This window comes from Heterocephalus glaber, unplaced genomic scaffold, assembly GCF_053883595.1.
Source record: "Heterocephalus glaber isolate CG9 unplaced genomic scaffold, H.glaber_assembly_v1.0 deba00001442, whole genome shotgun sequence".
Classification (NCBI taxonomy): domain Eukaryota; kingdom Metazoa; phylum Chordata; class Mammalia; order Rodentia; family Bathyergidae; genus Heterocephalus; species Heterocephalus glaber.
In genome coordinates, this window is record NW_028258296.1 from 7,539,206 (window position 1) to 7,560,623 (window position 21,418).

A 21,418-nucleotide genomic window follows, 5' to 3' on the forward strand; every position below is an offset into this window, starting at 1 on the left:
TAGTAATTTTACAAGGGAAATTGAGACTCTCAAGTCAAATTTTTCTTTCTCTTTTTTCTTCCTTCCTTCCCCCCTTCCTTTCCTTATTTTTACTTGTATAAGGGAAATGTATATTAAATTGAAAATGCCATTTCCCTGTGTAGCAAAGTAGCAAGTCAGAGGAGGGTAGGATGGAATGGGGAAATTTCCATTATTTATATGACTTCCAGTTGTTTAGCTAGAGGTAGGTTAAAAAAAAAATCCCTTTGCTGTGGAAATAATGTCAGGTGGACTGTATCATGGTTTCAAATCTTACTGCAGCTCTGGGACCCCATAAATAACAAGAGCTGGATGACTCAGGAGACTCCAGGTAAGAGTATAAGAGCAGACATGATTTTCCTTTTATAAAAGTATTAAAGCGCAGTAAATGTGTCCCCAGAATCCTATCGCCTTAGGAGCGCAGGTCTACAGAGTAGCTATTTCAGGCCACCAATAGTGAACAAAAACAGACAAAAAGAACACACCAATTTGTATACAATTTTTATTTTAAGCCACTGTTTCTCCTGCGGATGAAGATTGAGTCTTTGTCAATTCAGCCCCCTCGGCTGTCTGAACTCCAACACACTTGCCCCGGGTGGATCAAGTTCCACAGGGTGTACGGGTGCCGAGAGAGTGTCTTCGCGTCCTCGGTTGTCATCTACCCGGATGTACGTTGTTCCCACCACCTTCGGGAGCTGATACATTTGCACGATTTCACGCACTCTGGCCGTGTCCTGAACTGCAGTGGCGGAGGGCTCTCTGCACCTAGCCAGCCTTGTACTCATTGTCTTTCCTTCTCCTACCGTGCTGTAGGAGGACACGGGTGCCCAGTCCTTCTCTGGCTCATGAGAAAACAGAGAGCATCACAGATCTTTCCTCCCCTCAGATTCCAAACCCTTGTCCAGAGTTTCTCCAGCTCCCAGTGACAGCCCCAGAGGGCTCTTTCTCGGGGAACCAGCAGCCTACAGCCTTCTCGCTTCCACTCTCTTTTCTTCTTCCTCCCTGAGAATTCAAACACCACGTTACTGCCTTTCTGCTGGTTCCTTATCTTCCCTAAGGCATTTTCATAGTTATGCTGCCTTAGTAAGAATCACAGGGTAATGGCCTATATCCAGATATAGCCAGCCTCACTTGTGTTCTCAGCAGTACTTTATGGAAATGTGCAGAGACTTTTCATTTCTATTCCTGAGCATCTTATTTGAAGAGGTGTGAAGAACCTGAGGTTTTATCCGATGTTCAACTAACAAGTTAACGTGCTACACTCTCCTGGTTAGTATTGGAAGACACGAGTCTCCTAAACCAGAGACAAGGACAATTTGCATCTCCCAGAAATGACAGTAGGATTCCCATCAAGTTTTGCTGATTCCTAGAGCCCCAGTTCCCGAGCTCTCAGAGTGCTGGGAATCACGGTGACACCCACTGTCAGAGGACATGTGTGTGTGTCATGGGTTATGTTATGGGGGTGCCCCTCAGTTTAGGGAATCTGGATATTTTAAAACAGACAGGAGTACGCCTGTCCTTTGCCTTGTGAAAGACTGAATCTCTATCTTCCAAGGCAGTATGTAAACCTTTGCTATCTTTCACAAGATAGTATTTGATAAAGAGAAGTCAATGCCTTGTTTTCAGGATACACAGAAATGCAAAAGGCCCAGGTGTTCTTGTCTCTGGATGCTCATTAGCTCTCAGGAAAGTTTGCTTTGACAGCAAATTGCTTGGATCACCAAGCCAGGGTTTGAAGCCTGCTGGTTGTTCATTCTCACTTAAAATACAGTTCGCATGTTTGAGTGTTGGGAATAGAGTACAGTCACAAATGTAATAATGTGGTGACTGGTACCTGGTATTTATGTGACAAGTTGGGAGCCATAGTCAGTGCTGATTAACAAGCCCTTCGGCTCCCGTTCCTCACCCTGGCTCCACACTCCTGCTGTCACACATGCACTGTATTCTAGTAGGTATTACCTACTATACACTCCTCATTTATTAATCCACTAAAGATTAGTTTTAAGGTTTTTTAACAACTAACATTAATGCCATCTGTTTTGAAATACATTTAAACACACTCATTAACACAAAAGAATAAGAAGATATTAGAGGGAGGTTGTGTTCAGTCTTCACTGCATTACGATGGATTTCTTTGTTTAACTTCAGTTTTCACATGTTCAGAGGACAGCTTGCAAACACAAGACTTGAACAAACAAAGAACGTAGCCAATTTTATGTGGAAAAGCAGCTGAATTTTTCTCTATGGGAATGTTTAATCTCATGCTCATAAATTCTGAATAATAAAAATGGGGCAAATTCTCCTTCATAAAAAGAGATTCTTCTCATTCCTCTTTGATTGATGTAGTTTCTGGTATCTGTATTATTTAATTGCTGCTGCATGTGGACCAAATCCAAGCATACTAGTTATAGTTACTATTGTTAAACAACTACAAAGGGGATGAATGTGGTCTTCAGGGCACTTTTGTCTTCACTGCAGAAGTGCTGGATGTTCTGGTTTCAGGTGACAAACAGTGGCCACAGGTACAGAGGGCTCTTGGGAAAGTAGCTTGCTGCATCCCACTGTGACTTCTTCAAGGTACCAGCCTGGATGACTTCGCTCACTTGCATCTCATGCCCCATGACTCATGGCTTTGAGGAGGTCCTGTAGGATCCCTGCCAAAGGACCTGTAGTCTATTTAGTTTCATTGCGAAGATAGCAATCAATTTACTCCATTTATTGATCCTGAAACAGGATAATTTTTTAAGTTGCTCATTTATGGCTTTTTACTTCTTAGTCTTGGCTTTTTCCCTTTCCCCTTTTAAAGTAAATATCGGGTTTTTCTGTTTTGTCACCCCGGAGGAGGAAGAGTGGAGCAGAAATAACATCTAGCTTTTGTTCTCAAAGATTTAAATGCATGAGAAGAAATGGTTTTTGAAGTGGAAGCAAGGTGGCCGGCCACACAACACAAGGGAGGGGAGGAAAACCGGGAGCAAAAGACTTTCCTTCAGACCAGAAAGAGTTTGTCTGGGTTTGGCAAAGGAGGAGAACCAGGACCTTCGAGGCTGCATCCAGAAACAAGTGGTTTTGTAGTTCAAGGAGCAAAATGGCCCAGCTTAACCCAAGATTCCCAAGCTCACAGAGAGGAGTGAGCTGATAGACCTCAAATGACCCCTGTGAGCTTGGGCCACTTCTGCCCCTGGAGCACTGGTGAGACACTGGAGGAGGGAAATACCCTGCCCAGATGGGGTGGTGCTTCTCATAGCCCAGGGGCTGGCAAGTTCAGAACTGGGATTAAATTCATTTGAGGGAAACAGAGTGCTCTCCATTGTGAACAAAAGAATGATGCTTGCTAAAATGGCCTGTTGATGGATGAGAGAATTTTATCATGCTGATCCTGATAACTGTCACTTAGCAGGTATTCTTATTCATTCACATATTCATGTATTATTGCACAAATATTTATTGAGTTTATATAAGTTGTGCAAGGATCTACATAGTGCAAGGACATATAGCGATCCACAGTATAGCCAGGAATAGATAGCAATTTTGAAACTAAAAAGTAATTATAAACATGAGAAGCTTAAAATTTGAAGTCACAAGCTGGACTTGGTGGTGCACACGCATGATCTCAGCTCTCTGGAGCCTGAGGCAGGAGGATTGCTATGAGTTCAAGGCCAGCCTTGGCTACATGGTGAGTTCAAGACCAGCCTTCATTACATAGCGAGACCCTGTCTCAGAAAAAACAAAAAACAAAAACCAAACAAACAAAAATTTAAAGCCACAAATCCAGAATATAGAAATGGAACTTGCTTTTTCTTTTTTTTTTTTAAAGTAAGTTTTGCTCTGTTTTGTGATCCCCATTTCTGTAGATGGTGGGAAATTCCCAATCTGGCCACTTGCAAGTAACTAGGTCAATCCTACTACAAAACAGAGTTTTTGTGCAGTATTCAATTAATTGAAGGACTTCTACCCAGTTCAAAGTTTATATTACTACCAGGACTATTTTCTCTTTTCAAGAGTTTTCCCCTTTACTTCTCAGAAATGGCATCTGATTTCAGCAGAAACTTATGCAAGTGATATCACAATGCCAAATGCGCTAGGGTTTCCCTGAAATCTCTCCACAAGCTCCATTTTCTGCCCCCCTTCATTTGTCTTTGAGTTTAGCTTCTTTATCCATTGAAACTTTTATTGATGTAATTTGCTCCATTTGCTATTGGTGTATAACATGCTACTTCTAACTTGGTGACATTTTGTTATACCTGTAAATTCTGTGGAATAAGACATTGGAAAGGGTTGAACTGGAGTGACATCTCTCTTCCAGAGTGCCTGGAAGAGAGGGAAGACTACAGCTGGGAGTGACCTGAAAACCAAGGTCTGGAATCATTGAAACTTTCTCAAACACTTTCGTGATCAGAGTGAAATGATGCATCCCAATGAAATGGTCAATGTTGGAATCTCAGCGGGGGCTATCAGCAGAATGCCTATAAATGTCCTTTTGTGTAGCTGCTTGATCTTTTTCACTGAGTGATAGCCCAGGCCCTGCTTGATCTTTTTCATAGCATGGTGCTTGGTGTACCCATTTTGTTTTCCATATAATTACAGTTGATGACACTTTTTGGCTACCTATTAAGGACCCTCTGCAGTTAATAAGTGAGTTTATCAAGGTAGCAGGATACAAGATAAATATAAATTAATCACAATTATTTATGCATACTATTTACAATTACTGAAAAACAATAAATAGGGGATAAATTAAATACTTAAATACATAGACATGTGCAGGAATTGCATGTAAAAACTATATAAATGCTGATAAAATAAATAAAAGAATTTCTAAATAAATAAACATCATTTCAAGGCCTAGAAGTCTCAATATAAGAAAGATATCATTCTTCTCATCTTGATGGACAGGCTAAACACAATTCTGACAAAAATCCCAGCATGATTTTGTTGGAAAGTTGTTCAAAATTTATTCCAACTACCCGCAACATCCTTCCATAAACTCCTCCTGCTCCCTTTTTAGCCCAGTCTTGTGTGAGCCCAGCTTCTATCAGTCAAAATCTAGAAAGCACGAAAGACACTGAAATGGACTCTCTCCTCAGAGCCTCCACAAGGAATACATCCTTGCCAACTCTCTCATTTTAGCCCAGTGTGTTCTGTGTCAGAATTGTAAAATAATAAAGTTGTTCTGTTTTAAGCTACTGAATTTATGGGAATTTGTTACAACAGCAGTGGAAAACTACCTGAGACAAACAAATTCTCCATCATTTCTTTCCCCATGGACATTTTGTGTTATATAACTTAAAATTCGTATTCTCTGGACACAGATTAACTATCATTTGCTGAAATTCCTCTGAGTTACATCTCTTGTAGACTATTTCTTCAGCTAACATAGTATCAACCAACATTACGGAGAACAATTTGAATAAAATGATATAAAAAAGAAAGTACTCAGAGTAGAGATCTGCCTGAACCCCGGCTTTTTAAATGAAGTAAAGGTTTAGGAAGCTGAGGAAATCGCTCATGACACTAGTGTTCAATGCTTTCCTCGCCTTCTGTAGCCAATCCTGCTCATTAGATTTTATCAACAATAATTAGACATTCTATAATGCTTCTCTGCAGCTTGTTAGGAAAAGAGATTATGTGGTTGGTAGTCGCTAAATAGATACAGAAAGACCATTGGTAAGGAGGCAGAGGCTGACTTTGATACACAGGTAGTAGGTTTCTGACTTCCAGGTTTCTGGTTTGAATAGAACCCGTGTGTTTGAGTTGCTGGAAAGCAGTGGGAAAGAGCAGATCTGACTTTATACCTACTTCCTGGAGGCCAGAGCTCTGTCTCAGAAATTAAAGTGTGTGTGTTTAATGGACTGTTTTCTTAGCCCATTATTTAAGATTTCTCCCAGACATTTGCAACTTTTTATCCATTATTTTGTCTTTAAAGCTCTTCTAATTTTTGCTTTGTTAATGACTTAATGGAATTTTAAATGCAAGTTTTACCGAAATATAATTTATATAAAGAAAATCAGCAGGGAAGCATAATCAGTGTTTTCACAAACTAAACACATCCATACAACTAGCACTCAGATAAAGAGACTTTCACTAGTGTCCAGAAAGCCTTCTTCTTCTTCAGTCGTTACTCATGAAGCTTTTGTCAGCATCAATTGGTTTCCTCATTTTTTTGCTTATGTAAAAGTACCCTTATAGCATGTTTTTTTAATGAGTGTGTGTTTGAGTTCTCTTACTCAATGTTATGTCTGTGAGATTTATCCATAGTGTTGTGTGTGGTTGTAGACTGTTTTTTTCTTTTTTTATATGAATATACCACAATTTATTCATTTTCCTATTCTTGATAGGCCTTTGAGTAGTTTTCAGTGTTTGGCTATTATGAGAATGCTGCTATAAATCTTCCAAAATATGTCTTTTTATGGAGATAGGCATGCATTTATTTTTACTATATATCCAGAAATCTAATTATTGGGTCATAGGACTCACATATATTCAACTTTGTAAGTGTGGCCGATTCATTTACCAGTGTGTTTATACCAATTTACAGGACTGCTAACTACGTGTGAGAGCTACATTTGCTCCAAATGCTTCCAACACTTGATGTTTTAGCTCAAGGGGATTTTACAGGAAAGCTGTCCTTAAATCTCTTCACTCAGCCCCAGCCGATTACCACAATAACATGATGCTACAGATGCTGTGAAGAGGGAATGAATGCTGAGTCACATGGGCTGTCTGCTATCAAATGCCTTTAACAGTGAGCCGAATTTATTTCTGCATTTAGTCAGAAGCACATTGTAAAGCTGGCTGTTTGTTAGTCATGAAAACTCCCAGACTGTGAGAGGCCTTCCTCCTGCAGGATGAGGTCATTCAGGGTTAGGGTTGTCAGGAGGTGGCCTTTAACTCAGGTGCCTGGACAGTCCTCCTGGAAAATGGATGTAAAAGAGAACTCTAGGAGACTTAATCTTAAATAATTGAATACTGTAGTAATCATATCTTGTACATTCTTTCTACCTTGCCAGAAACTGAGAAACGGATTTGGCAAAACTAAGGAAGTGAACTAAATGCTGTAAAGCTTCAGCCCTACTAGATAGTAGGAAGCAAGTGAAGGCCGTGGAAGTGAATATTTCAACATTTAATGTAAATTTCATTGATAAATACGAGTTGCTCTAATGCAGTATTTATATTTATACTCCTGGAAGCAGTGAGTGGTTTATCACCAAAAACTTGAGACTTTGGTTTAACTTTTATTAAAATACACTGAAACAAAGCACTTCCTTACTAAAACCCATTTCAGCAACCTTAGTAAATGTTACACTACAAACCGACATGAATATATTGCCACTCCAAATGAAGACCTCAGAATAATCTTTTGCAAAAGGTTCATTGATGTTATAAAATAAATCAAATGAGAGACTTTGTTAAGCCCTGACCCCAATTCTAACTGTGACTTAACCTCAGAAATTTGTTTTTCAGCCTCTTTTGACCATAATTATCCTTGGACTTTCTTTAATCTTTTTTTGTTTTTCTGGGAATAGATGCAGAAGCCTGTTTCTGTGACTTTCTGGTGCAAAGTAGCAGAAGGATTGCACAAGGTAGACGGTAACTGTTGAACCTTTGACCTTTAATGATGCACAAAAGCCCACTGAAGGTATAGAATATTAATTTTTTAAAACTTATTTTTCTATTCCTTAGATAACCTAGTTCAGAAAATAATAAGAATGATTAGTGCATAATCATTTGGATGACAGTCTACTCTTAAGTGACCTCTCCCTTTAGGACCAAATTTCAAAGAATAATGTTCATCCTGGTGTTCTAGAGACATCTTGGTGATTTCCTGGAAGAGATTAAGGAGTAAAAAAATTAATCTCTGTTGGGATGATGCCAGAATGTCAGACCATTCTTAGAATGAAGCAACATTTCTAAGTGGCCTAATCTTTTTTTTTTTTTGGTACTGGGGATTGAACTTGGGTCCTTGTGCTTGCACAGCAGGTGGCGAAACCACTGAGCTAAATCCCTGGCCCTTAAGTGGCCTAATCTTTATTCATGAGGTGTCCTTTATGTGAATTTATCTTGTAGTTTCTGTTTGTTGTCTTGCCCTTTCTCTTTACTGGAAGTACTTGGAGTGGAGAAGGCCAGCTGTGGGATAGATCATCCCATATAGACTTAAATGGAGAGGAAGTCTAGGAGTGTGACCAGTGGTTTAAATTTTGTTTCATTCATCCTGTATATTTGGGCAGGTTACTTTGAGACTTTCAAGTCTCAATTTTTCTCAATTGTCAAATGGAAATAATACTTTTCTATTTAAAAATTTATTAGCTTGTCAAATTTTACAAAACAGAGTGACAGAATTTAGACTGTATTTGAGTTGATTCTATAGATTATTATTTTTTTTCCCCATTAAGTTTATTGGTACATTTTAGGTATAAAATACAGTGACATTCATCATTGGGATCTTGTACCATTACATGAGTATCTTGGTTCTTATTTTTTTTTCCCTTCCCCTGCCCTCCCTTCACCCCCTCTACCCTTCCCTATTTGCAAAGACTTTGTTTCCATTTTTTTTCCTTTTCGCATATTTTTTCTTTTCCCTTCTTTCCTTTCCCCTACCCCTCCCACTTCCCCTGCTGCTTTAGACATTTTCTTCCTATTATACAATATCAATTATACATTTTTAAATTACAATATCAAGATCTAGGAGACATTACCACAAATTTTACAGAATTTAAAAGGCTATAGAAAGCATATTTCAAAAATCTGTTTTGAAATAAATTTGACAACTTCTAAGAAGTACCTTGGAAGACAAATTACTGAAACTAACTCTGGAGGAAATATAAAATTTGAATAGCACCTATTAAAGAAAGTATATTCCTAGCATGAAAACCTACCTATATGACAAGAGCAGGCTCATAAACATTTTAACTGATAAATTATATCAAACAATTAAAGCAGAAAAAAGAAGGAACACTTCTCCCCTCATTTTAGGAACTCAACATTATGCTAATTGTAAAACTGGATAAAGATAATAGAAGAAAAAAGTACGAACATAGATAGAAATTTGTTTAACAAAACAAACTATTAGAAATCAGATCTAGCAGTATGTAAAAAATGGTTTTATTATAGGGATGGCAGTGTTCATTCAGCATTGGAAGATCCATCCCAAAAGTCATCATTTTAACAGAGGAAGGGAAAAAGAACCACATGGTCAGGTAGCACCATAGCAGTGACCCCACTTCTGGTACCAGAATCTGTCATAGTCACTTTTCTCATCACTGGGACAAAATAATTGACACCTGAAATTTCAAGGAGCAGAGGTTTATTTTGGCTCACAGTTTAGAAGTTTCATGGTTGGTTGCACAGTGGTGGATGAAAGCTGCTCCCCAAATGACAGAAATGAAGCATAGAGTCAAGAGAGGTGGTGGGAAGGGAGATACCTACACCCCTTTGGATCACATCTGCAGTGACTCATGTCTTCTGACCAGGCCTCAGCTCCAGCAGCAAGCCAGCCATAATACCCCCTAATACAATCACATTCCAAACACATGAGTTTTGGAGACTGTTTTAGATCAAAATTGTAGCAGTTCTTCCTAGGAATTTAGTTGACAGAGTTAATTACATGTATATTCAAAAGTGTATGATGGGCCAGGGATGTAGCTCAGTGGCACTGTGCCTGCCTGACAAGCACAAGGTCCTGAGTTCAATCCCCAGTACTGAAAAAAAAAAAGAAAACAAAACAAAAGTGTATGCTAGATGAGTTCTGTAAAAACAGCTGTCCTTTAATAGCACAATAATAGAAAATAATGAAAACAATGAAACAGTGAAAGTAATAGAAAATAATGAGTAATGATAGCTATAAAAACAAATGAACTCGTTCATTATATATATTTATATATACATGCATATATGCAAATATATATATATATATATATTCACTAATATGGGGTAATCTTTAAGATGTATTGTTACATGGAAAATATTCCAGACTACAAAGTGCATGTTTTTTCTCATGTAAAAGAAATGGTTGTTAAATGAAGGAGTGGATGGATGAATAATAAGAAGGGTGTACTTATCAATATGTTTATTTTTCTATTATTCCAAACTCTAGGGAAATGTTTGGGAAGGTCAATATTGAAGTCCTTTCAGACCTTACAAATCCTTTATCATGTGTCTCATGGCTATGAAATTCCATATCTGCTTCCTGTATATTAAGCGTGTGGCCGTGTGAATACCACATATTCTCTTTCTGCACACACGGGTACACGAAAGGCTGTATTCTCCAGTCTCCTTTCCAGTTAGATTGGGGTTAAGAAATGTGAAAGAAATGATGTAAGCCAATTCTTAAGCCTGACTATTAAGAAAGGCTGTTTATGTAGCTTTCTGGTCCCTTTCATGGCAACTCTAGGGTCATTTTTTTTTACTGTAATCCTAATGAGGGTCTCTCAAGAAAAGCTGACCAAGTCACAGCGAAGTGAACAGTACAGTTCCAGGGTGTTAGCAAAATGAAATTAGTCAGGGGTCGTTTGTTGCTGTAGAATAATCTAACTGATCCTGACCAATAGATACTAAGGAAGATTTCTTTACAATTGAGAGCCTTCTAGGTAAATTTGTACAACAGGAGAAACTCTTTGATTAAGAAGTCCGTATTCTAAAGAAGGGAGTAACAGAAACCTTGCAGAAAAGACATTTGGATAAAATTGTTCTGCTTGAGAAATTCTGCGAGGTTGGCATTGCATTTATGGCTTCTTCAGGGAAAAATTTTACCTGGAACAAATCTGATTTTATGGAATTACTAGGAGAATATATTTTCAGAGTGAAGCCATTAGTCTTTCCCATGGGGCTCTTTTCTGTGCTAGCTAAGATCGGACTTCCAGGTGTGTTCAGATATCATATGTGTCTCTGAGGAGTTAAACTGGAAAGCAGGAGACATTTAGGATTCTCTTCGAGTTATGAACAAGCCACTAATTTTCCCCCAAGAATGGCAATTCCTGGTTACAAATTTATATAATCTACTTAGAATAAAAATAAGATAAATTTTTAGTACCTATAAAATAATAGAAACAATTAGTTATATGAAAAGAAACCATAATATTAAGGAAATAAATCAGATATACAAGCTTAAGTGTCACATGGCTGCTCTTATATGAGAAACCCAAAGTATGAATGAGAAGCAAAATGAAAGGTGGACAATGGGCAGTAGGGAGATGGATTTTTCTCAAAGGAAAAGGGAATTAAGAGATTGAGGGAGTGGGAAGGAGGGGAGGAAAAGGGGATTAAAAAAGGAATGAAGATGTGTTAGGTACACGGACCAACTCCACACAAGGAGTGCAACATTACGTACTGCAAACGTGTACTGATAAAAAGAAAAATGGACAACAAATAGCAAACAAGTCTTCATCTGATATAAAATGTTTTAAAGCCATATTTGAATCAATACATGGAGCAGAGAACAAGGTAACAAAGAACAAGGGAAAAAGCATAATGAGGAAGTAAAGGCGAGAGGAATGGAAGAAGGCTAAGAGAGGTACCTGCTTTGATAGTCAGACTAGGTGCATTTCAGTCATAGGCTTTAGACACTGTCCCAGAGGCACATACTTTCAATAATGCTGACTGTAATGATGTGCATATAGGTAGTGTGCCAGGTCCCCCTCTCCTTCTCTTCCAGAGGGCAGTGTCTTCTAACCCACGACGAGAAGAATTGTTTTTCTTTTCTTCCTGTGACCTTTCTTCCTGTCCCACTGTTCCTTCCCTACTGCTGTCTTGCTCATCACGTGTTGTACTTGTGTCTCATCTATAAGGAGGCACAGGCAGGGAGAGGAGCGAGTGTAGGATCTCTTATATCCCAGCACAAGCAGAGTCAGTTGTGCAGATATGTATTGGTTGCTCTGTTGAGGAATTTGTGAAATTTCAAAAGGGAATTTTAATATAGGGGCAACATTGTTAAATTAGTAGATAATTTGAATTATTCCTGGAGGTTTTTTTTTGTGGGGGGCTGCTGGATTACATGATAAGTACACATTAGGTTTGAATTTTTTTTAGTGTGTGTTTGTAATACAGAATTGTTATATTTGTTTTGAGGAATTGGAACATACATAAATCCTATTTTGATCATTTTCAGTCCTTCTATCCCCTACCTCCCTTTTCTTTCCTTCATTTCTCTCTTTATTTATAGTTCAAGTTGGTCATGTAAGAGAAGCCATGTGATATTGAACTTGCTGTGTCTGACTTGTTAATATTATGGTCTGAAGATCCATTTGTTTTCCCACAAATGGCATGATTCCATTCTTTTTGTGGCTGAATAGTAAGGATTTCATTGTGCTCTGAGCACCACATTTGCTTTATCCACTCATCTGTGATGGGCATCTCAGCTGTTTCCAGAGATTAGCTACTATGAATTGTGCTGCTATACAAATGGGTGTGCCTGAAGGCTTCTGAAAAACCTAGGTCCTTCAAAAGGAGATGACGGTAGCAATCTTTCCCATGTAATCCATATTTCTTCCCTTCACTTGGGTGGGGTGAAGGGAGGAGACAGACAGAGTCTATCTGAAACTCCCACTTTCTCTTGAGAAAATGATTCTCATCAATAGGAATGCTGTGCTGATCCCACATTCCACACAGTGCTCATGTCTGTCCTATGCAATCTCGATAAAGAATACGAGTCTTCAGTGTGGTGATCTTGCTTCCAAACTTCCGTGAGTGGGAGTGAGTGGGTGGGAAGGTGTGGGTTCTCTTTTCTTACAGGGTAGAATGAATATGGAGCCTCCTGTTTTGAGTATACCTTTCAATGTTTTCACTAGGGAAGACTTTCAGGACCCTCTGGGCTCTTTCATTAGATAATTTACTAGTGAAATCTCATCTTTCAAGAGCAGAAAACTAGAATTTCCAGGATCAGTCTGGAAAAATCCATATTGAGAAAGAAATTATGTTCTTGTTTGGCAAGGAGCTTGCCATACCTTCAAGTAGATGAACCTTAGTTTTGTAGAAGGACCAGCACCTTCTGTCCTGCCTCTGCTTAAGAACTCAGTAAACTATTCAAAGTATAGCATTGAACTTGAATGTCAGTTGCCTATGTAACACTCCCTGCTAGCAGAAAAAAGCATCATTAAGGGCCCTCAAATGATTTCTTTGCTGACCACCAGGTGGACAATAGAGCTGTCAATGGACAACAATCTAACCTTACCTCAGACTTCTACAAATAGTTCATGCTTTTCCAAATAAATATTTTAATTAAGAAATTATAGCAAAACAATGAATCAGAACAAGAAGAACAAAGAGTTATGAAGCTCTGTGCTTCATATTATCTCTTTTGTTTTTAATTTTTTTATTAGTACATGTTTGCAGTACATAATGTTTAACTCCTTATGTGGAATTGGTTCATGGACATCATGCATCTTAATTCCTTTTTTCATCCACTTTCCCTCCCTCTCCTCACCCATGCATCTCTTGATCCCCTCCCCATTTGAGAAAGATCTACCTCCCTACTTCCTATCATCCATCTTATATTTTGCTCTTAATTGTAACTCAATCAATTCCTTTCCAAAGTAAAGTTATAGTGAACTGGAAGAAAACATACTGATCACCTGGCCTTGCTATGTGAGCCTCTTTACAAGGAAATTTGAGCTGGTACTGATAAAGGACTTACTCTGGGACATGCAGACATGATAGACCCAGGGCAAAAGTCCAGGCACCCTGATATGAATGTAGTCTTGGTTCTTATTTTCTATTTATTTTTCCTCCCAGTACTAGCATGCTATGTCTTCAGGTGTCTTCCATACTTAAAAAAAATAAAAACTCTTATACTAAGAGTTCCTTTCCTCTTTCTTAGTCTAATTGTCTGTGCACAGGATTTTGTGCCTTTAGCAGAACTTTAATAAAGGTCCAGCAACTTTTAAGACATCACTCCCAGGGGAGCTGCTGCCAGTACAGATTAAGAAAGAGCAAAACTGAGAGAGAAGAGTTTAGCACTAAGAAGTCTACCAATCCTACTATTTCCTCTCTGCTTTTGGAAAAGTGGCCCAGTTGTGTACCTTCCAGTGTCCATTTAACTGTATTAATTATGAGGGAAGAGAAGTATAAAAGACCTGCACTCAGGTACTCAGAGGGAACCTTTTCCTAAGGATTTCCCAGAGGCTCCCATCGTAGCTCCTGTACCCCTCTTTGTCCTCCCATTGTCTGTAGGTCCCTGGGCCTGGAAGCCCAAGGAATGCCAGCTGGTATTCATGTTGGGCAAAACTTCTCCGCAGGATCCCATACAGAAGTTAATGACCTCCAAGCTCTGGCTCTGTGTCAGGAGCAATGCTACATAATGTGAGGGAAAAATCATCTGATTAGGCCTAGTTCTCCTGCCTACAGGCCAGCGATGGCATTTCGAGACATAACCCCATTTTGGCCTCCTGTCGCAACTGAGACCTCCATGATCCGGTGATGCTGTGATGCTCCAGGACCAGATTACACCAGCTGAAGACATCCTGGGAGGAACAAATCTTCACCTACTCAGTTGCTCATTGTTCTTGGATGGTTACACCTTGTTTATCCCAATGTACTTAACTCTCTGCAAGTCATTTGTTACATCTGTTTCTCCCGATGTACTGAATAAAAGGTGCCACAAGCTGCGGGCTTTCGTCTTCGCTGCCCAGAGCAGCACTGATCAGACCCAAAGCTCAGCTTCTTCTCAGTCTCATTTTTCTACCTTTCCTGTATAGTAAGTTAATTCGCCTTGTGCTGCCGTGGCTCGCAGGAGACTAGGACTTACTGCAGAGGCTCTAGTAACGTCCCCTTGCCCTGTTCCCTACAGCTCTGGGTGTTGGCCTTGCTTTAGAGAGTGACACCATGCAGGTCAGTGTCCGCGCACCAGGTCATAATTACTGCCCATCTCCCAAGGGGTGTGGGAGGGAAATTGGGCCCACACATACCCTAACTGCTAGATCACTTTCTAGTCCTTAGCTCCCAAAACAGAAACTTGACTAGTTTGATTTGTTCTGTAATATGATTTTTTTCACAACTAGCTAATTAATGCACTCAAAGCTGATTATTTGTCTGCCTGTGTGCCATGAAGTGTGCTGAGCTTTGCTGAATGTGATAGGACAAAAACAAAACCTAAAACTGAATATTTAGGGTGGGGAGGAGGACATGAGTGCTTAACTTAATCATGATAACTCATTGATTCAGCATAGATTATAGCATCTTTCCTATTTGCCAAATACTATTCTGGATTCTGGGAAATATGCCTATGAAGAGGATAAAGCTTCCATTGCAGGAATATAGTGATCTAGAAACACAGCAGGGAGATGAACAATTAAGAAACCATATTATAAATGATATAAAAGGAAAAAGCAAAGAGGACCTTGAAGGTACACATAAAAAACCACCTAATCCCAGCTTCAGGGGTTGAAGCAAGGCTTCTTACAGCAAGAATTACGCGATAAATGTCTAGTAGGTTAGTACCAATGACTTGAAAGGCAGAGAATCTTCCTTGAAATTAAATTTGAGCAAATCACTGCAGCAGTTCATTTTCCAATTTGAAGTGGTTTTCCCTTATCTACTGAAGTAATCTGCTAAACATCACTCAATAAATATATAAGAGTTTTCACCCAACATTTTAGTCCTTTGGGTCTATCATAAGAAAATAATCCAAAACAGGAAACGATTTAAAATCTTGAATATTGTATTAGTTACTTTTTTCTCATTCCTGAGACAAAATACCTGACACTCAAGTTAAAGGAGGAAGGGTTTATTTGGCTCACAGTTTGCGGAGGTTTCAGTCCATAATCGGCTGGCTCCAAGGCGGGGTGGCAGAGGGGCAACAGTTCATGGTGGTGGAAGACAGCAAAAGCAACAAGGGACCCAAACAACATCTTTCTGCCCCTTTTATTTTATTCAGACTACTTAGGGTGGGTAGCACTCATGTCTTGATCCTAGTGCCCTCAGGACTAGCCTCACTATGAATCAATCACACATTCTAGATTCAGCCACCTCCGAAATAGCCTATGACCGCATGAGGCTTGGGGGGGGGCATCTAGGCATAAACCCTAACAAATACCTTTATCATAACATCAATTATGATGAATAATGGTAGCAGTAGAGGATATGTTAATTAAATTTTATTGTTTTTATGCTGATATTAGAAATGATGATTGGGCAACTCATTTGGAACCCCTCCTGTCTCTTAGGAGCTATTTCTATTCCCCATTCCTATTCCCCAATTAAAAAAAAAAGAATTGATAAGTATGTGAAAAGTCATGAAATGCAATTTTTCTGCGTATCACAGGAAGTAGAAATGTGGAGAAAAGACTTCGGAAAGGTGAAAAAGAAAAAGAAAAGAAGGACCAGGGAAAAACAAAGCATTTAAGCCATAATCAATATAGGATTTTTTGGAATATTAAGTATTATATTTTGAAAATTATTTTTGAAAGGGGAAGATTCTTTAATGAAAACAAGATCTTGGACTTCTGATACATAAAACTTATAAAATATATAAACAATATTTTGTTGATAATAATTAACGACAAATTCCGAGTTTTAATATAAAATAAGCCAGTTAGTGAGAACTATGAGACAGTGTTTATGAACTCAATAACCTGAAACTGGGTTTTATGGATGACAGCTGCCAGGTACCAGTATTCCCAGCAACCGTTTTTTGGTTTTTCAGTTTGCTTTGACTTTGGGATATGAGGAACTCTTGTCCCAGTGAGAGATGTCATGCTGATAGAGCTTTATTGGAGGGAACACGTACAATTCATGAAAACAACAGTGCAAAGGCACATCAAGGACACCTTTAAAAGAAAGTTAAGCTGTGGCTGGGGATTTAGCTCAGTGGTGCTGCCACCTGCCTTGCAAGCACAAGGTCCTGAGTTTGATCCCCGGGACCAAAAAAAAAAAAAAGAAGGTTAAACTGTTCATAACGGTGGATAGTATTCTGACCACTAAACAAATGCTGGTTAACTATATTCATCCATATGTTTGAAAATTTTATGCATAACACAATTGAGTAAGCATTTAAAAACAGATTCATATACTGTTTATCTAGTGAAATCTAAAGAAACATTCATATACTGTCTACAAATGAAAATAGTTAGATATAGTACCCAATTTGAACTTTCATTTCCATAGGTATATGGTATATGTTTTGCTTTGCCAGACAATATTTATTATTTAAAAAGATGTAGCTACAATTTTGAGGAAAAAATTTAAAAACAGGTAGTCTTCTAAATAGTTATACTATTAGCCATTATGCTTGCTTCCAGGATTCCTGTCCCCAGGACATTTAGTGAACATCAAGGGAGGTGCCAGATGCTACAGGTGTTCAGGGAGACAGCAAAGTGAGCTCGAGGGGCAAGGGTGCATGTGTGCCAGAGAGCAGGGCAGATAAGAACTGAGCCACCAAGGGAACACGAGAGGACTGGGGAGTTGATCCCAGGCAGGAAGACGGCACCTGAAAAGAAGGAATAAGTTTAACTAATGTGGAGCAATGGGTTGATACTTAAGCTCCCATAATAAATACGCAACAATGAGACTGGATGGAATACACACAGTGATTGTTTTTAGCACCCTTCAACATAGGATAGCTAGCCTTGAGAGAAGGAAAACATGGGAAGAGAGCTTGACATTCATGCACATTTTCTGCCTTTCTGCCTTTCCAATTCATGGCACAAAGCAGTGGAGCTTAAAAAGCAATCATCTTCCTGGGCAGAGATAACAGAAATAAGACTTTGAAGATGCTGGTGCATAGCATTTGTGGAGGAGGTTCCAGGGAAGTGCTTTCTTTTTGCAGAGGAGGAATTCCAGGTGTCTCCACGAAGTCCTGTGAGTTTTGGCTGAATTCTAAGCTGTGCTTTCAGAGGCTGATTCCAGGGGGTCTTGCAAAGAATAGGTACAGGGCTGTTTTGGTTGCTCTGTTTGCTGCTTTTTGGAGATTCTGGAGGTTTCACAGCACCGGAAACATTTAGTTAAAACCCCAAAAGGTCAAACTTTAGGAGTATATTTATTCCAACCTAGAATAAGAGGTACTTTAGATGGGATCTAGTATGGACTAAAAGAAAGCCTCAACATGGTCGATCTGAGTTCTCAGTAAATTAACTGCTTCTTCCTAAAGAAATGCAATAATCTTTAAAGTGAGAAAATATGATCCAGTAGCTGAACAACACAACAGTCATAGTTTGTACAGGCTGCTGTTACAAAAGGTCACAAACTGGATGGATTACAAATAACATATGCTTGAGTTTATGCAGTTCCAAACCCTGAGAAATCTAAGATCAAGGCACAAGCAAATGAGATGTTTCATAAAGGACCGCTTTGTAGTTTACATATCCGTCCCTTCTCTGTCTTTAGTAAAAATGGCGACAGGGACTATTTAGTTATGTGTGGCCTCCTTTATAAGGGTACTAGTTCTAATCAGGGGAACTTTACCTCACGACTTAGCTACTTCCTCAAAGACTCATGTCCTAGTACTCTCATCTTGGGAGTTAGGATCCAACATATGCATGTTGGAGTGGCAAAAACATTCAGATCATTGCAATAACATTTGCAATGACCACTACCCACTGAGAGATCATCAACATGCAAAGAAGCAGAACTATGTGGCCTACAGTATGTAGAAAAAATCCAGCAGTAAAAAGAGATTAAACAAAGGACAGACATGATAGAATTACCAGATAAGGATTTGTAGACAATATATATTTACATATATGTTTAGACACTGCATATATATGATTAAAGTTTTATGTTAAATATAGTAGAGAATTGAAAGTTTCAAAAAGAATATATCTTTACATTATAAAATAATATATTTTATATTATAAAAATATAAAATCTTAAATGAAAAATTCACAGTATGAGTTTACCTGCAGATTAGATAGTGGAGAAGAAAGATAAGTGATCTTAAAAACATGGCAATGGAAACTATGCAAGATGAAGGATAGAAAAACTTGGAATATGATGAAAAAACTTCAATGATCTATGAGCAGTGCATCCTTGGGTGTGGCATCTTGTGTGTCACGTTATCCCACACTCAAGAGGGTGTGTAACCTGGTTAGGCTCTTACAGTTCCTAACACTTTTTGAGTAGGATTCTCTCATTGTCACTTTGCACTGGCACCTGCACATTCCATGGCTTGTTACAACCAGAGGATAATATCAAACTGTCTGAGATTCATGTACTCGGAATCCTAGCATTGGCAGATTAGCACAAAAATGTTTGAAGAGATAATGAATATAATATTTCAAAATTTCATAATATAAACCCACTGCTCTGAGAAGCTCTGTGAAACTAAATCATAAAAATCTGAAAAAACTCACACCAAAGATAATCACAATCATATTGCTGAAAATTCATGGTAAGGAGAAAGGCTTAAAAGCTAGCCAGAAAAAAATTAATGTGGGGACAAAAAGATAAGAATGACCACAGATTTCTTGGGAGAAATTATGCAAGTCAGAGAGAAAATGAAGCAATATCTTTAGTGCTGAAAGAAAAAATGAAACTATCAACTCAACATGATGTATTCAGCAAAAACATCCTTGAAAAATGAAGCAAAAAAGAAAAGACCTACTCAGACTAAAACTTTTTTAGGAAAATTGTCATCAGCAGAGTGAACTATAAGAAATATTGAAGGGAGATTTTTCAGGGTGCAGTCCTGGTGTCTTAGGCTGTTTTCTGTTGCTGTAAGAGAACACTCAAGACCAGATGATTTATAAAGAATGCATTTTTATTGGCTTGTGGATCTGGAGTCTGACGAGTCCAGGGATTGTTGGTAAGGACCCCGTGCTGCTTCAGGTCATGGTAGAAAGCAGAAGGGGAAGTAGACACACATGGAAGAGGCAAGACACCAGGTGCCTTCACTTTATGAAAACCATTCTCTCAAGAACGAATCCCCTCCTTGCCCAGGTACAGGGAATGATCCTCTCCTGTGTTCTTGTACCTTCTGTGCATAATTCCCATGCTGTAGCAGAATGCAGTCCTGCTGTTGACACTGTTTGTCTCCCCCTGGGGGACTCAAAGGGCAGTGACAATGATTCTCATATGTTCTTAGCATTGCCTTCAACATAAAGCATGTGCCCAAATGATGTTGTGCTGTTGACTGCTGTCCTAAATAAATAAGTAACAGATGGTTCAGTGTTGCTATTTATTCTATCACAGATTTTTCTGACTTCTCCTAAACCCAGCATTTCTCCAGGAGGTATAGTTTGCAAGAGGACATATGAGACCCTCCAGCCAAGGTGGCTAATCAGTACTGTGTGTGAAAAGCATGAAATGATGGCTTGTTAGGTCATTTAAAAAGCATTTTTACTATGATCAGCAGTATTTTTTTGAAAAAGAAAATATTTCTATTGTTTGTATGATTAAACTTATGAAAATTAAATGCTGGGAGGAAAACAAAACACTGCAGTTCTCAATGAAAGCATATTCCTTTGGGGGTTACAACTCTATTTGTTTTTTTTTCCTTTTTTTTTGTGAGAAGGGAGGCTTAAAATGTGAATGTTTACCAAAATGCAACATACATTTAAGAGATGGTAAAGCACTATTTGCCTGTAGCTTCAGAAGCATACCTGTGCTCTTTCTCTGTGCTGTCTCATCACTCTATATTTACCTGTATCTTTGCTTTTTCCACAGCATGTACTTCAGAAACTTCTGCTTAATTTTCTTCTTCTTTTATCACTCTTTGAGCCCTCAAAGGGGGCAGGATTGTAACTTCATCTATTTATTCCTGTGTCTCACAGTGGCACTTGACGGGGTTGATTGAGAGGAAAGCCCTGGGTAAGTCAGGAAGCGTCTGCCACTGATTTGGCCAGAATACGAAGCAGATGAGGTTATGGGTGCGAATTTAGGCTGGACCAGGGCCAGGTGGTTGCTCAATGATATTGTCCCCTGACCCTTCAGCCAGCCCTTAATTCTAGCCAGCTACTCTGGGTATGGTTCCTCAGGTGGAAAAAAAAAGCCTGCCACTATTAACAGCTCAAAGGACAACTCTTAGAGATGGTGGTTACTAGAACCACTGTGAAGCAGGACTAACTCCATTTCCTTTCTCCTCTGCAAGTTAGAGGAAAAATGAACATTGTCTCTCATTGAGTAGTTATGAGTTGTCACCAAAAATGAATGAATGTGAGAAGATAAACTGATGTACAGGAACCAACTTCACACAAGGAATGTAAACATTATGTACTATACACATGTGCTAATACACTACAAAAGAAATGATCAAATTAAGCATTGGAAGAGCTTGCATCAGTGTCCTTTGAAGAAGAGCAAATTCACCTCAGTGTTGTCATTTATGCAAGAGGCAAGAACTGGAAGCACTGCTGGGCAAAATGCAATTTAGGGATTCCTCCCATTCAGATGTTCTGTTACTGTAATGTCTTCATCTCGAAGATAGAGAAGTAGGAAGTAGGGGGAAGTTCAAGTTCTTCAAATTATCTATTCTGTTGTT

The 21,418-nt window shown here is 38.8% G+C and overlaps 1 pseudogene; it reads right to left on the reverse strand.

The window, feature by feature from the left end:
• Positions 1–566: 566 nt before the first annotated feature.
• The window catches only part of LOC101714809 (WW domain-binding protein 11 pseudogene), a 41,328-nt pseudogene continuing 20,476 nt past the window's right edge, over positions 567–21,418 (reverse strand).